This window comes from Arachis hypogaea, chromosome 12 (genome assembly GCF_003086295.3).
Source record: "Arachis hypogaea cultivar Tifrunner chromosome 12, arahy.Tifrunner.gnm2.J5K5, whole genome shotgun sequence".
Lineage (NCBI taxonomy): Eukaryota > Viridiplantae > Streptophyta > Magnoliopsida > Fabales > Fabaceae > Arachis > Arachis hypogaea.
Window position 1 is genome coordinate 87,097,946 of NC_092047.1, and position 13,314 is coordinate 87,111,259.

At 37.1% G+C, this 13,314-nt stretch overlaps 1 non-coding gene across 1 annotated transcript; it reads left to right on the forward strand.

Annotated features, from left to right (window-relative positions):
- The first annotated feature begins 5,998 nt into the window (after window positions 1-5,998).
- On the forward strand, window positions 5,999-6,102 carry LOC112731942 (small nucleolar RNA R71). The gene has a single exon (XR_003167690.1). It is a non-coding gene; the product is annotated as a small nucleolar RNA R71 (small nucleolar RNA).
- Window positions 6,103-13,314: the final 7,212 nt, after the last annotated feature.

The following is a 13,314-nucleotide window of genomic DNA, read 5'->3' on the forward strand; positions in this document are numbered from 1 at the left end:
TTTAACTAAACCTGCATACAATATATAAATGATATATGATGCTTGAGTTAGAGAACACACAGCCTGTGAGTCTTGAGCTTAAATTGTATGGTTACATTCAAACCATAATTTCATTTCTGTGTGTTACATTTCTTTTTATTCTGATGTTCTTTCCTTTGCTTTAATCTATATGTCCAATTATAGAATATAGAATAGATACATACCAAGAGAATGATTGAGGCCATCATTTGATTTAAGCTCACTCACCCCCAAATTAGCCTGCCTTTTACATCACCCTTGTTAGCCCCCTTGAGCCTATTAAAACCCCTTTATTCTATTTAGCCAAATTACTAGCCTTAAGCAGAAAAACAAAAGAAAATCCCAAGTGAATCCTTGGCTAGCTTAAGATAGAAAATCATGAATAGAGTTAAATGTGGGAAACCTTTTGGGAACATGGATGATAGAACCAAAAAGGTAGAAAAAGTAAAAAGGAATAAAATAAAATTTGGGAAGCATGCTCATGAGAAAATCTAAGTGATTTAATTATCATGTGCATTAAAAAAAAGTTATTTTTCAGCATCTAAATAAGAGGGAATACAAAAAGGAAATTCCCCAATGAAAACAATGCACATGGAATAAAAAAATAAATTAAAAAGTGAAACATGAGCATGTAACAATAAGTGGGAAATATGGGAAAATAGGTAAAGAAATTTTATTTTACTAAATATGTATGTTAGGTGAGATCTTAGTCTAATTAAGGATTCACTTATTAGCTCACTTAGCCTTATACATATATCCTTACCCTTTGCCTTGACCCCATTACAACCTTAATTAAAGACCTCATGAGTTTTGGTATGACTATATTCTATAATTGTTGATTGGTTAGATGAAGAACAAAGCTATAGAAATTAAGAATAAAAAGAGAAATAGAGTGAATAAACCCAATAAACACTGAGTGACTAGAGAGTAAACACAAAATCCAGTGAGGGTTCAATAACTCATCAACATATATCTGTACTTAAATTACTAATTATTTTGCAAGTTTGTACAAAGTTTTCTTTCCCATCTCATTTGCTAAAATGCTTTATTTTTTAAGGGTTAGCTATATATATATATATATATATATATATATATATATATATATATATATATATATATATATATATATATATCTCCTTGAGAATGTGAATTAACTTAGCTACATGTAAGCTTTATATATGAGTAGATGAACTAGAATTGCATGACCCATTAGGTAGATGCATTTAGCATAGGTTGCATTTCATAACATTCCATCACTTTAACCTTAATTATTTACCTTGGATTTAGCATGAGGACATGCTAGTGTTTAAGTGTGGGGAGGTTGATAAACCCATATTTCATGAGTTCTTTTGTGCTTAATTAGAGTGATTTATTCAACTCTTCACCTACTTATTCACATTAATTGCATGGTTTTACTTTCCCTTCCTTATTATGTCATGTTGTGAAAAACATGTTTCCTAAGCTTTAAAAATTAATTATTTTAATTACCTTTATTTTTATTCGATGCCGTGATTAGTGTGTTGAGTAGTTTCAGATTTTCTAAGGCAGAATGACTTAAAGGATGAAAAAGGAAACATACTAAAATGGAAGGAGAAAGCAAAACGGAGCTTTAAAGAAACTGGTATCCACGCGATCGCATGGATGACGCGATCGCGTGCCAAGCACGAATCAGTAGCGACGCGGCCGCATGACTGACGCGACCGCGTGGCAAGGAAAAGCTCCGAATGACACGACCGCGTGACCCACGCGGACGCGTGACAGAGGCCACGCACCAGAAATCACAGAATACGCCCCCAGCGAATTCTGAAGCCCTTTTTGGCCCAGATCCAAGTACAGACAGCATAGACCAGAGGTTATAAAGTGTGAAAATACTTCCATTCAAGGGGAGCTTGCATATTTTTACCTTTCAATGATTTAGATTTAGTTGAGAGGGAGATCTTCTCTCTCTCTTTTAGGATTTAGGATTTCTTCTTGTTTTAAGAGTAACTCTGGATCCCAGGTTTAATGTTCTTTTAGTATTACTTCTATTTATTTATTCCAACATTTGAATTGATTATTATAATTTGATTTATGAATTCTCTCATGTTACAAACTATTATTTGAATTAATGATAATTGAGGTATGTTCAGTTTATGATTATTCTCTTTGATTTAAGTTACCATTGCTTCCCATCTAAGGACCTCTTTATCATTCCAGCAATTTTACTTTTCCCCTTTTGATTCTGGTTAAGAATTTAGTAACTCAACAGTTATTAAACTCAACATAATTAATAATCGTTATCTTGCTAATTGAGCTGAACTTAAATAATCCCAACATTTTCTGAGGAAATAATTAGGATTCGAAAGTCAATTTAATTAGTCCATTGACTTTCCTTTGCCCTGGTGAAGGTTGACCAAGTGGAGTTTAGATTCAACTTTCATTATTGTAGAGAGAGATAACTAAGTTGGACCTCTAATTTCTCTACCTTGCTAAAAGTTGCTTTACAGTTATTATTTATTCTTAATTGCCATTTAATTCACTCGTCATTTAAATTACTTGCTTCTCACCTTCTAAACCCCGATTATAACCTTTATAGCCAATAATAAGAACATACTTCCTCGCAGTTCCTTGAGAAGACGACTCGAGGTTTGAATACTCGGTTAACAATTTTTAAAGGGGTTTGTTACTTGTGACACCCAACACGTTTGTACGAAGGAATTTTTGCCGGTTTAGAAACTATATCTACAACGCAACCGTTTCTATGAATTTCTTTACTGGTAGAAAACCCGACATCAGTCCACCTTAGTGAGGATGGCGTCTTCCTCTTCTTGAAGAACCAATGGTACTTTTGAGCTCCTCTATGTCTCTTCCTTGTCTTTGTTGCTCCTCCCTCATAGCTCTTTGATCTTCTCTAATTTCATGGAGGATGATGGAATGCTCTTGGTGCTCCATCCTTAGTTGTCCCATGTTGGAGCTTAATTCTCCTAGGGAAGTGTTGAATGAACTCTAGCCATCCCCTAGCCACTGGTTTGAGGTCATGCCTTCTTAATTGAATCGGCTTGCCTCTTGAGTCAATTTTCCATTGAGCTCCTTCCTCACATATGTCAATGAAGACTTGGTCCAACCTTTGATCAAAGTTGTCCCTTCTAGTGTAGGGGCGTGCGTTCTCTTCCATCATTGGCAAGTTGAACGCCAGCCTTACATTTTCCGGATTGAAATCTAAGTATTTCCCCCGAACCATGGTAAGCCAATGCTTTGGATTCGAGTTCACACTTTGATCATGGTTCCTAGTGATCCATGCGTTTGCATAGAACTCTTGAACCATTAAGATCCCGACTTGTTGAATGGGGTTGGTGAGAACTTCCTAACCTCTTCTTTGGATTTCAAGTCGGATCTCCGGATGCTCATTCTTTTTGAGCTTGAAAGGAACCTCAGGGATCACTTTCTTCTTGGCCACAACTTCATAGAAGTGGTTTTGATGGACCTTTGAGATGAATCTCTCCATCTTCCATAACTCAGATGTGGAAGCAATTGCCTTTCCTTTCCTCTTTCTTGAGGATTCTCTGGTCTTAGGTGCCATTGATGGTTATGGAAAAACAAAAAGCAATACTTTTTACCACACCAAACTTAAAATGTTTGCTCGTCCCCAAGCAAAAGAAGAAAGAAAGAAGGAGAAGAAGAAGAGAAATAGAGGAGAGGGAGAGAGGGGTGTATTCGGCCAAGGGGAGGAAGAGAGGGTTGTGTTGTGTGAAAATGAAGAAGGAATGAGGGGTTTATATAGGAGTGTGGGGAGGGTTAGGGTTCGGCCATTAGGGTTGGGTTTGGGAGGGAAAATAGTTTGAATTTTGAAGGTAGGTGGGGTTTATGGGAAAGAGAGGATGGATGTGAGTGGTGAAGAGGTGATGGGAAAGAGTGATTGAGGTGATTGGTGAAGGGTATTTGGGGAAGAGAGTTATGAAAATGTGTGAAGAGGAGAGAAGAAGATGTGGGGATCCTGTGGGGTCCACAGATCCTGAGGGAATCCTGTGGGGTCCACAGATCAAGTGGGGTCAAGGACTTAACATCCCTGCTCCAATTAGGCGTGTAAAATGCCCTTGCTGTGCAATCCTGGCGTTTAACGCCAGATTGCTGCTTGTTTCTGGCGTTAAATGCCCAAATGTAGCCTGTTTCTGGCGTTTAACGCCAGGCAGATGCTTGTTTCTAGTGTTTAAACGCCAGACTGTTCTCCTCCAGGGTGTGCTGTTTTCAATGCTGTTTTTCATACACGAAATAACAAAAAGAAAATAAAATAGATATGATTAAATAACATTGGGTTACCTTCCAACAAGCGCTTCTTTAATGTCAATAGCTTGACAGTGAGCTCTCATGGAGCCTCACAGATGTTCAGAGCATTGTTGGGACCTCCCAACACCAAACTTAGAGTTTGACTGTGGGGGCTTTGGTTGACTCTGCAGTGAGAGAAGCTTTTCATGCTTCCTCTCCATTTACAGAAGGAGATCCTTGAATCTTAAACACAAGGTTGTCCTCATTCAGTTGAAGGACCACCTCTCCTCTGTCCACATCAATCACAGCTCTTGCTGTGGCTAGGAAGGGTCTTCCAAGGATGATGGATTCATCCTCATCCTTCCCAGTGTCTAGGATTATGAAATCAGCAGGGATGTAAAGGCCTTCAACCTTTACTAACACGTCCTCTACTAGTCCATAAGCCTGTTTTCTTAAGTTGTCTGCCATCTCGAATGAGATTTTGGCAGCTTGCACCTCAAAGATCCCAAGTTTCTCTATTACAGAGAGTGGCATTAAGTTTATTCCTGACCCCAGGTCACACAGAGCCTTCTCAAAGGTCATGGTGCCTATGGTACATGGTATTAAGAATTTGCTAAGATCCTGTTTCTTTTGAGGTAATTTTTGCCTATCCAATGTATTTAGTTCATTGGTGAGCAAGGGAGGTTCATCTTCCCAAGGCTCATTACCAAATAATTTGGCATTCAGCTTCATGATTGCACCAAGGTACTTAGCAACTTGGTCTTCAGTAATTTCTTCATCCTCTTCAGAGGAAGAATACTCATCAGAGCTCATGAAGGGCAGAAGGAGGTTCAATGGAATCTCTATGGTCTCTAGATGAGCCGCAGATTCCTTTGGTTCCTCAAAGGGATACTCCTTATTGGTCACTGAACATCCCAAGAGGTCTTCCTCACTAGGATTCATGTCCTCCTCCTCCCTTGTAGGTTCGGCCATTATGGTCAAATCAATGGCCTTGCACTCTCTCTTTGGATTTTCTTCTGTATTGCTTGGGAGAGTACTAGGAGGAGTTTCAGTGACTCTTTTGCTCAGCTGGCCCACTTGTGCCTCTAAATTTCTAATGGAGGACTTTGTTGCATTCATGAAACTCACAGTGGCCTTAGATAGATCAGAGACTATATTTGCTAAGCTAGATAGATTCTGCTCAGAATTCTCTGTCTGTTGCTGAGTGGATGATGGAAAAGGTTTGCTATTGCTAAACCTGTTTCTTCCACCATTATTAAAGCCTTGTTGAGGCTTTTGTTGATCCTTCCATGAGAAATTTGGATGATTTCTCCATGAGGGATTATAGGTGTTTCCATAGGGTTCACCTATGTAATTCACCTCTGCTATTGCAGGGTTCTCAAGATCATAAGCTTCTTCTTCAGAAGATGCCTCTTTAGTACTGTTGGATGATTCCTTCAATCCATTCAGACTCTGAGAGATCATATTGACTTGCTGAGTCAATATTTTGTTCTGAGCCAATATGGCATTCAGAGTATCAATTTCAAGAACTCCCTTCCTCTGAGGCGTCCCATTATTCACAGGATTCCTTTCAGAAGTGTACATGAACTGGTTATTTGCAACCCTGTCAATGAGTTCTTGAGCTTCTGCAGGCATTTTCTTTAGGTGAATGGATCCACCTACAGAATGGTCCAATTATATCTTAGATAATTCAGACAGACCATCATAGAATATATCCAGGATGGTCCATTCTGAAAGCATGTTAGAATGACACTTTTTGGTCAGTTCCTTGTATCTCTCCCAAGCTTCATAGAGGGATTCACCTTCTTTCTGTCTGAAGGTTTGAACATCCACTCTAAGCTTACTAAGCTTTTGAGGAGGAAAGAACTTGGCTAAGAAAGCCGTGACCAGCTTATCCCAAGAGTTCAGGCTATCTTTAGGTTGAGAGTCCAACCATATTCTAGCTCTGTCTCTTACAGCAAACGGGAAAAGCATAAGCCTGTAGACCTCGGGATCAACCCCATTGGTCTTGACAGTATCACAGATTTGCAAGAATTCAGTTAAGAACTGAAAAGGATCTTCTGATGGAAGTCCATAAAACTTGCAATTCTGTTGCATCAGAGAAACTAATTGAGGTTTCAGCTCAAAATTGTTTGCTCCAATGGCAGGGATTGAGATGCTTCTTCCATGTAAATTGGAATTTGGTGTAGTAAAGTTACCAAGCATCTTCCTTGCATTGTTATTATTTTTGGCCATGTCTCCTTCTTTTTCGAAAATTTCTGTCAGATTATCTCCAGAGAGTTGTGCTTTAGCTTCCCTTAGCTTCCTCTTCAGAGTCCTTTCAGGTTCCGGATCAGCTTCAACAAGAATGTTCTTATCCTTGTTCCTACTCATATGAAAAAAAAAGAACACAAAAGAAAATATGGAATCCTCTATGTCACAGTATAAAGATTCCTTTATGTGAGTAGAAGAGAAGAATAAAAGAAGGGGAAGAGAAAAACTCGAATACAAAGAGGAAGATGGTGTTCGAATTTTGGGTGGAAGAGAAGTGTCAGTAGATGAATAATTAAATAGGAGGAGATGAGAGATGAGAGAATTCAAAAATTAATTAAAATAAAATAAAATAAAATAAATAATTTTTTGTTTTTAATTTAAAATCAAAGTTATAATTCAAAAATTAAAGAAAAATGAAATGAAATGAAATTAAAGTTTAAAACAATTAGTTAATTAAAAAGAAATTTTGAAAAAGAGGGAAGGGATTTTCAAAAATTAGAAAGAGAGGGTTAATTAGGTAGTTTTGAAAAAGATATGATTGAAATAGTAAACTTTTAAAATCAAACAAAAAGTCAAGTAGTTAATTGAAGAAGATTTGAAAATCAAATTTGAAAAGATACGAAGTTAGAAAAGAAGTTAGAAAAAGATTTTGAAATTGATTTTGAAAAAGATGTGATTGAAATTTATTTTGAAAAAGATTTGAAAAAGAAATTTAAAAAGATTTGATTTTGAAAATTAAAGTTGATTACTTGACTAACAAGAAACAAAAAGATATGATTTTAAATTTAAAGATTGAACCTTTCTTAATAGGCAAGTAACAAACTTAAAAATTTTGAATCAATCACATTAATTGTTGGCATTAATTTCGAAAATATGAAATAGAAATAAGAAAAAGATTTTGAAAATAAATTTTGAAATTTTCAAAAACATTAAGAAAAAAAATGAAAAAGATTTGATTTTTGAAAAAGATTTGTAAAAGATAGAATTTTTAAATTGAAAATTTGACTTGACTCATAAGAAACAACTAAATTTTAAAAAGTTTTGAAAAAGTCAACTCAAATTTTCGAAAATTTTTGAGAGAAAAAGGGAAAGATATATTTTTTTTATTTTTGAATTTTTATGAGGAGAGAGAAAAACATAAAAATGACACAAGACATAAAAATTATGAATCAAAACAACTAATGCATGCAAGAACACTTTGAATGTCAAGATGAACACCAAGAACTTATTTTTGAAAATTTTTAAGAAAAGAAAAACATGCAAGACACCAAACTTAGAAATTTTCAATAATTAGACACTAACAAATTGAAAATGCATATGAACAACAAGAAAAGACACAAAACAAGAAAATATGAAGATCAAACAAGAAGACTTACCAAGAACAACTTGAAGATCATGAAGAATGCAATGCATGAATTTTCGAAAAGTGCAAGAAAGAGATAAACATGCAATTGACACCAAACTTAAAAAATTGACACTAAACTCAAACAAGAAAAATAAAAATTTTTGGTTTTTATGATTTTGTTAATTTTTTTTGGTTTTTTTCGAAAATTATTTTGGGAAAAACGAAAAAAAAAAGAATTTTTTTTTGTATTTTTTTCGAAAATAAGAAATAAAAAGCTTAAAATTAAAATAAAATGACCTAATCTGAGCAACAAGATGAACCATCAGTTGTCAAAACTCGAACAATCCCCGGCAACGGCGCCAAAAACTTGGTGCGCAGAAATCGTGACGGTTCATTCCTTAGTAACGGCGCTAAAATCTTAATACGCACGTTCATAATCTTAGTTCTTTGTCACAACTTCACACTACTAACCAGCAAGTGTACTGGGTCGTCCAAGTAATAAACCTTACGTGAGTAAGGGTCGATCCCACAGAGATTGTCGGCTTGAAGCAAGCTATGGTCACCTTGTAAGTCTCAGTCAGGCGGATTCAATTGATTATGGAAATTTAATAATTAAAAGATAAATAAAACGTAAATTAAAGATAGAGATACTTATGTAATTCATTGGTGAGAATTTCAAATAAGCGTATGCAGATGCTTATTCCTCCTGAACCTCTGCTTTTCTATTGTCTTCATCCAATCATTCATACTCCTTTCTATGGCAAGCTGTATGTTAGGCATCACCATTGTCAATGGCTACATCATGTCCTCTCAGTGAAAATGGTCTAATGCGCTATCACTGCATGGCTAATCATCTGTCGGTTCTCGATCATACTGGAATAGGATCCATTGATCCTTTTGCGTCTGTCACTACGCCCAGCACTCGCGAGTTTGAAGCTCGTCACAGCCATCCCTTCCCAGATCCTACTCGGAATACCACAGACAAGGTTTAGACTTTCCGAATCTCAAGAATGGCCGTCCATGGATTCTAACTTATACCACGAAGACTCTGATTAAGAAATCCCTGAGATATTCATTCAATCTAAGGTAGAACTGATGTGGTTGTCAGGAACGCGTTCATAGGTTGGGAATGATGATGACTGTCACGATCATCACATTCATATTGAAGTGCGAATGAATATCTTAGAATAGGAATAAGCTTGAATTGAATAGAAAAACGATAGTACTTTGTATTAATTCATGAGGAACAGCAGAGCTCCACACCTTAATCTATGGTGTGTAGAAACTCTACCGTTGAAAATACATAAGTGATAATGGAGTTCATTGGTCTCGGCCCCAGAGGGGAACCGGAGTGACCAAGTCTTAAAAATGATCCGAAGATGTAAATACAATAGTAAAAAGTCCTATTTATGCTAAACTAGTTACTAGGGTTTACAGAAATGAGTAAATGATGCAGAAATTCACTTCTGGGGCCCACTTGGTGTGTGCTTGGGCTGAGCATTGAGCTTTATACGGTAGAGGCTTCTCTTGGAGTTGAATGCCAGTTTGTAACCTGTTTCTGGCGTTTAACTCCACTTTGCAACCTGTTTTTGGCGTTTAACTCTAAAATGCAGCATGGAACTGGCGTTGAACGCCAGTTTACGTCGTCTAAACTCAGGCAAAGTATGGACTATTATATATTTCTGAAAAGCCCTGGATGTCTACTTTTCAACGCAATTAAGAGAACACCATTTGAAGTTCTGTAGCTCCAGAAAATCCACTTTGAGTGCAGAGAGGTCAGAATCCAACAGCATCTGCAGTCCTTCTTCAACCTCTGAATTTGATTTTTGCTCAAGTCCCTCAATTTCAGCCAGAAATTACCTGAAATCATAGAAAAACACACAAACTCATAGTAAAGTCCAGAAATGTGATTTTTATTTAAAAACTAATAAAAGTATACTAAAAACTAACTAAATCATACTGAAAACTATGTAAAAACAATGCCAAAAAGCGTATAAATTATCCGCTCATCACAGCCCTAACAACGACATTCTATGCAGCACAATTAAGTTAAGGTTCAGTCCTAAATTTGACACTTTCGGTCCTAAATCCTCATCTCCGTCATAAGCTATGAATAAATATGGCGTTTCAGTATCATACAATGCAATTAGAGTTTGATTACCAGTTTCGCAATTACGTTGGACCAGAGAATCATATCTAGCTGCATGCCGGTTCTTCATGTGTAGACAATCCCAGGACATATGCCCTGGTTTCTCGCACTTGTAACATACACCTAGTCCGACCCTGCATGGCTGGTCCAGGTGGTATTTTCCACACCTTTTGCAAGTCAAATCATCTGAATAAGTCATTGCCTACTTCTTTGTACCAATCCCCTGACAGTTGTCAGTCCTTCAGAAATCACTCCGGCCTTGTGAGTATTATGGTGCATGGCCACTCCTCTTGAAGTCTCGACCCCTCGATACAAAATCTCTATCATGATCTTTCTTGTAAAATTGACGACGGTCATCTTTTGCTACATCAGCCTTTCTTGAACATTCTTCCATAACCCTACTCTTGTTCACTAGCTCGGAGAAAATTCAGACCTCCAAAGGCCCCACAAAACTTATGATGTCAATCCATAATCCACCCTCATACTTAATGCATTTCCATTCTTCGTAATCCTCCGAAGCACCTTGACAGACCTTAGAAAATTGGTAGAGCTCCTCACACTTGCTGGTGTACTTTGCCATAGTCATTGAGCCTTGCTTTAGCTGCAACAGCTCTGACTCCTTCGCCACTCTAACAGAGTTTGGAAAGTGTTTCTTGTAAAATTCGACTCGAAAAGCATCCCAAGTTATCACAGCATTGCCTTGCTACAGTAGTGGTGCACGAAATTGAACTCGGCAAGTATCGCACAGATAGACCGGCAAGTGCACCGGATCGTCCAAGTAATACCTCAGGTGAGTGAGAGTCGAATCCCACAGAGATTGTCGGATTGAGCAAATAGTGGCTACCTTGTAGATCTTAGTCAAGCGATTAGAAAAGATGGTTGTTTGTTTAAAAACATAAAAAAAATAATAAAGAACTAAATACTAGGTTAAAGTGTAAGCAATGATAGAGATTCAGTTAAGGCTTCGGAGATGAGTATTCCTTCTGGGTTAACCTTTCTCACTGTCTACTCCAATAACGAATGATTCATTCAATGGCACCCGTAATTGACTAACTCATGTAGCATCCTCATCAAGTTAGCCTCTTCTAAGCCATAACAGTCTACCATATCCGAGCAACTCATGTAGCATCCTCATCAAGTTAACTCATGGCTTCCCACTACAGCCGAAGGTGAAGCACTAAGCAATCCACTCTCCTTCACAATCCTACTCAAAACGCTACAGACAAGGTTGGATCTTCCGGATCAGGAAATGCTACTTCTCAGACTCTAGCCTTAATGCCACAAAGACCTCAGTAACCCACAGTCAACGGGATTTTATGTCACTTTTCCAAAGTTGCCCAGGCACGCTCTTGGAATCCATAGTACACTCTCTAACTGTGGTTCAAGGCTATCCGGGTCAAGACTCACACAGAACCCATGTAGAACAAGGATGATTGTCACGGGTCATCCTCAATTCATGAGATGAAGAATGAAAGTGCACAAGAGAATGGAATCAAACGTGTATTAAAATAGAAATAGTAATATTATTAATCGATGAGAATTAGCAGAGCTCCTAACCCTAACTTAGGAGGTTTAGTTGCTCATACCTTACAAAAAAATAATAGTGTAATGTTCGAATGGGGAGGAAGAAGATCCTAAATAGGGGTGATCTCCTCCTTAAATACTAATCTAATAGCTAGGGTTTACAGAAATAAGATAAACTAGTCTTGTAGTACGAAAATCCACTTTCTGGGCCCACTTGGTGAGTGTTTGGACTGAGCTTAGGGTGAAGGCACGAGTTGGTACTCCCTTTGGGGCGTTGGATGCCAGCTTGGAACTCTCTTTTGGGTGTTGGGCGCCAGCTACTCCCTTTTTGGTGTCCAACGCCAAGAGTGGGGTTGGTAGCTGGCGTTGAACGCCATTTTTGGCCCTTCATTTCCAGAAAAAAGTATAAACTATTATATATTGCTGGAAATCCCTGGATGTTAGCTTTCCATATCCATTGAGAGCGCATAATTTGGACATCTATAGCTCCAAAAATTCTCCTTCAAGTGCATGGAGGTTAGAACCTGACAGCATCTGCAGTCCTTTCTCTGTCTCTGAATCAGAATTTTCCAAAGCTCCTCAATTTCAGCCAGAATTTACCTAAAATTATCATAAAACACAACAACTCAAAGTAGAATCCAAAAATATGAATTTTGCACTAAAAACTATTAAAACATAATAAAACTTAAACAAAACATAACTAAAACAATATGAAAATGATGCCAAAAAGCGTATAAAATATCCGCTCATCATAACACCAAACTTAAACTGTTGTTTGTCCCCAAGCAACCAAAAACAAAGTAAGATAAAAAGAAGAGAAAGATACAATGAATCTCAGAATTTTCAATGAAGCTCAGTTCCAATTGATGAACGGGGCTAATAACTATTTACTTCTGAATAGTTTAGGCATCTCACTATCCTTTGAAGCTCAGAAGCACTGGCATCTTTAGGAACTCAGAATCTGGATGATATCATTGACTCCCTTAGTTTAGCTCTTTTTTATTCTTGAACACAGCTTCTTTTTTAGTTTGGCCGTGACCTTAAGTGCTTTGTTTTCCCGTATTACCACCAGATATATAAACGCCACAGATATTTAACTGGGTGAACCCAATTGGATTGTGATTCAGCTTGACTAGAATTCCCAACCAGTGGTGTCCAGAGTTCTTAGGCACACTCTTTTGTTTTGGATCACGACTTTAACTGCTCAGTCTCAAGCTTTTCACTTGACACCTTTACACCACAAGCATTTAGTTAGGGGGGAGCTCGTTTGAACTTTTTAGGCTAATCTTTTGTTTCTTTTAGGCCCTCCTAACCATTGATGCTCAAAGCCTTGGACACTTGCTCTTGCCTTTTGGTTTAAAGAGCTATTGGCTTTTTCTTTTGCTTTTGTTTTTCTTTTTCTTTTTGCTGCTTTTTATTTCTTTTTCCTTTTGCTGCTTTTTCTTTCTTTTTCTTTTTGCTGCTTTTTCTTGCTTCAAGAATCAAATTTTTGAATTTTTTAGATCACCAATAATACTTCTCCTTTTTCATCATTCTTTCAAGAGCCAACATTCTTAACTCCAATATCAAATATGCATGTTAATTCATGCATTCAGAAAGATAAAAGTAATGCCACCACATCAAACAATTGGACTATTCTTATTATGTAACTCAAAATTATGCATCTTTGCTGCTTCTAAAAAAAATCAAAATTTTATTCATGTTTAATGGAATGATAAGAGGAATATTTTATACCTAATTGACAAGAAGTAAAAACTTAAAATCCTAATAGTGATCATGCAAT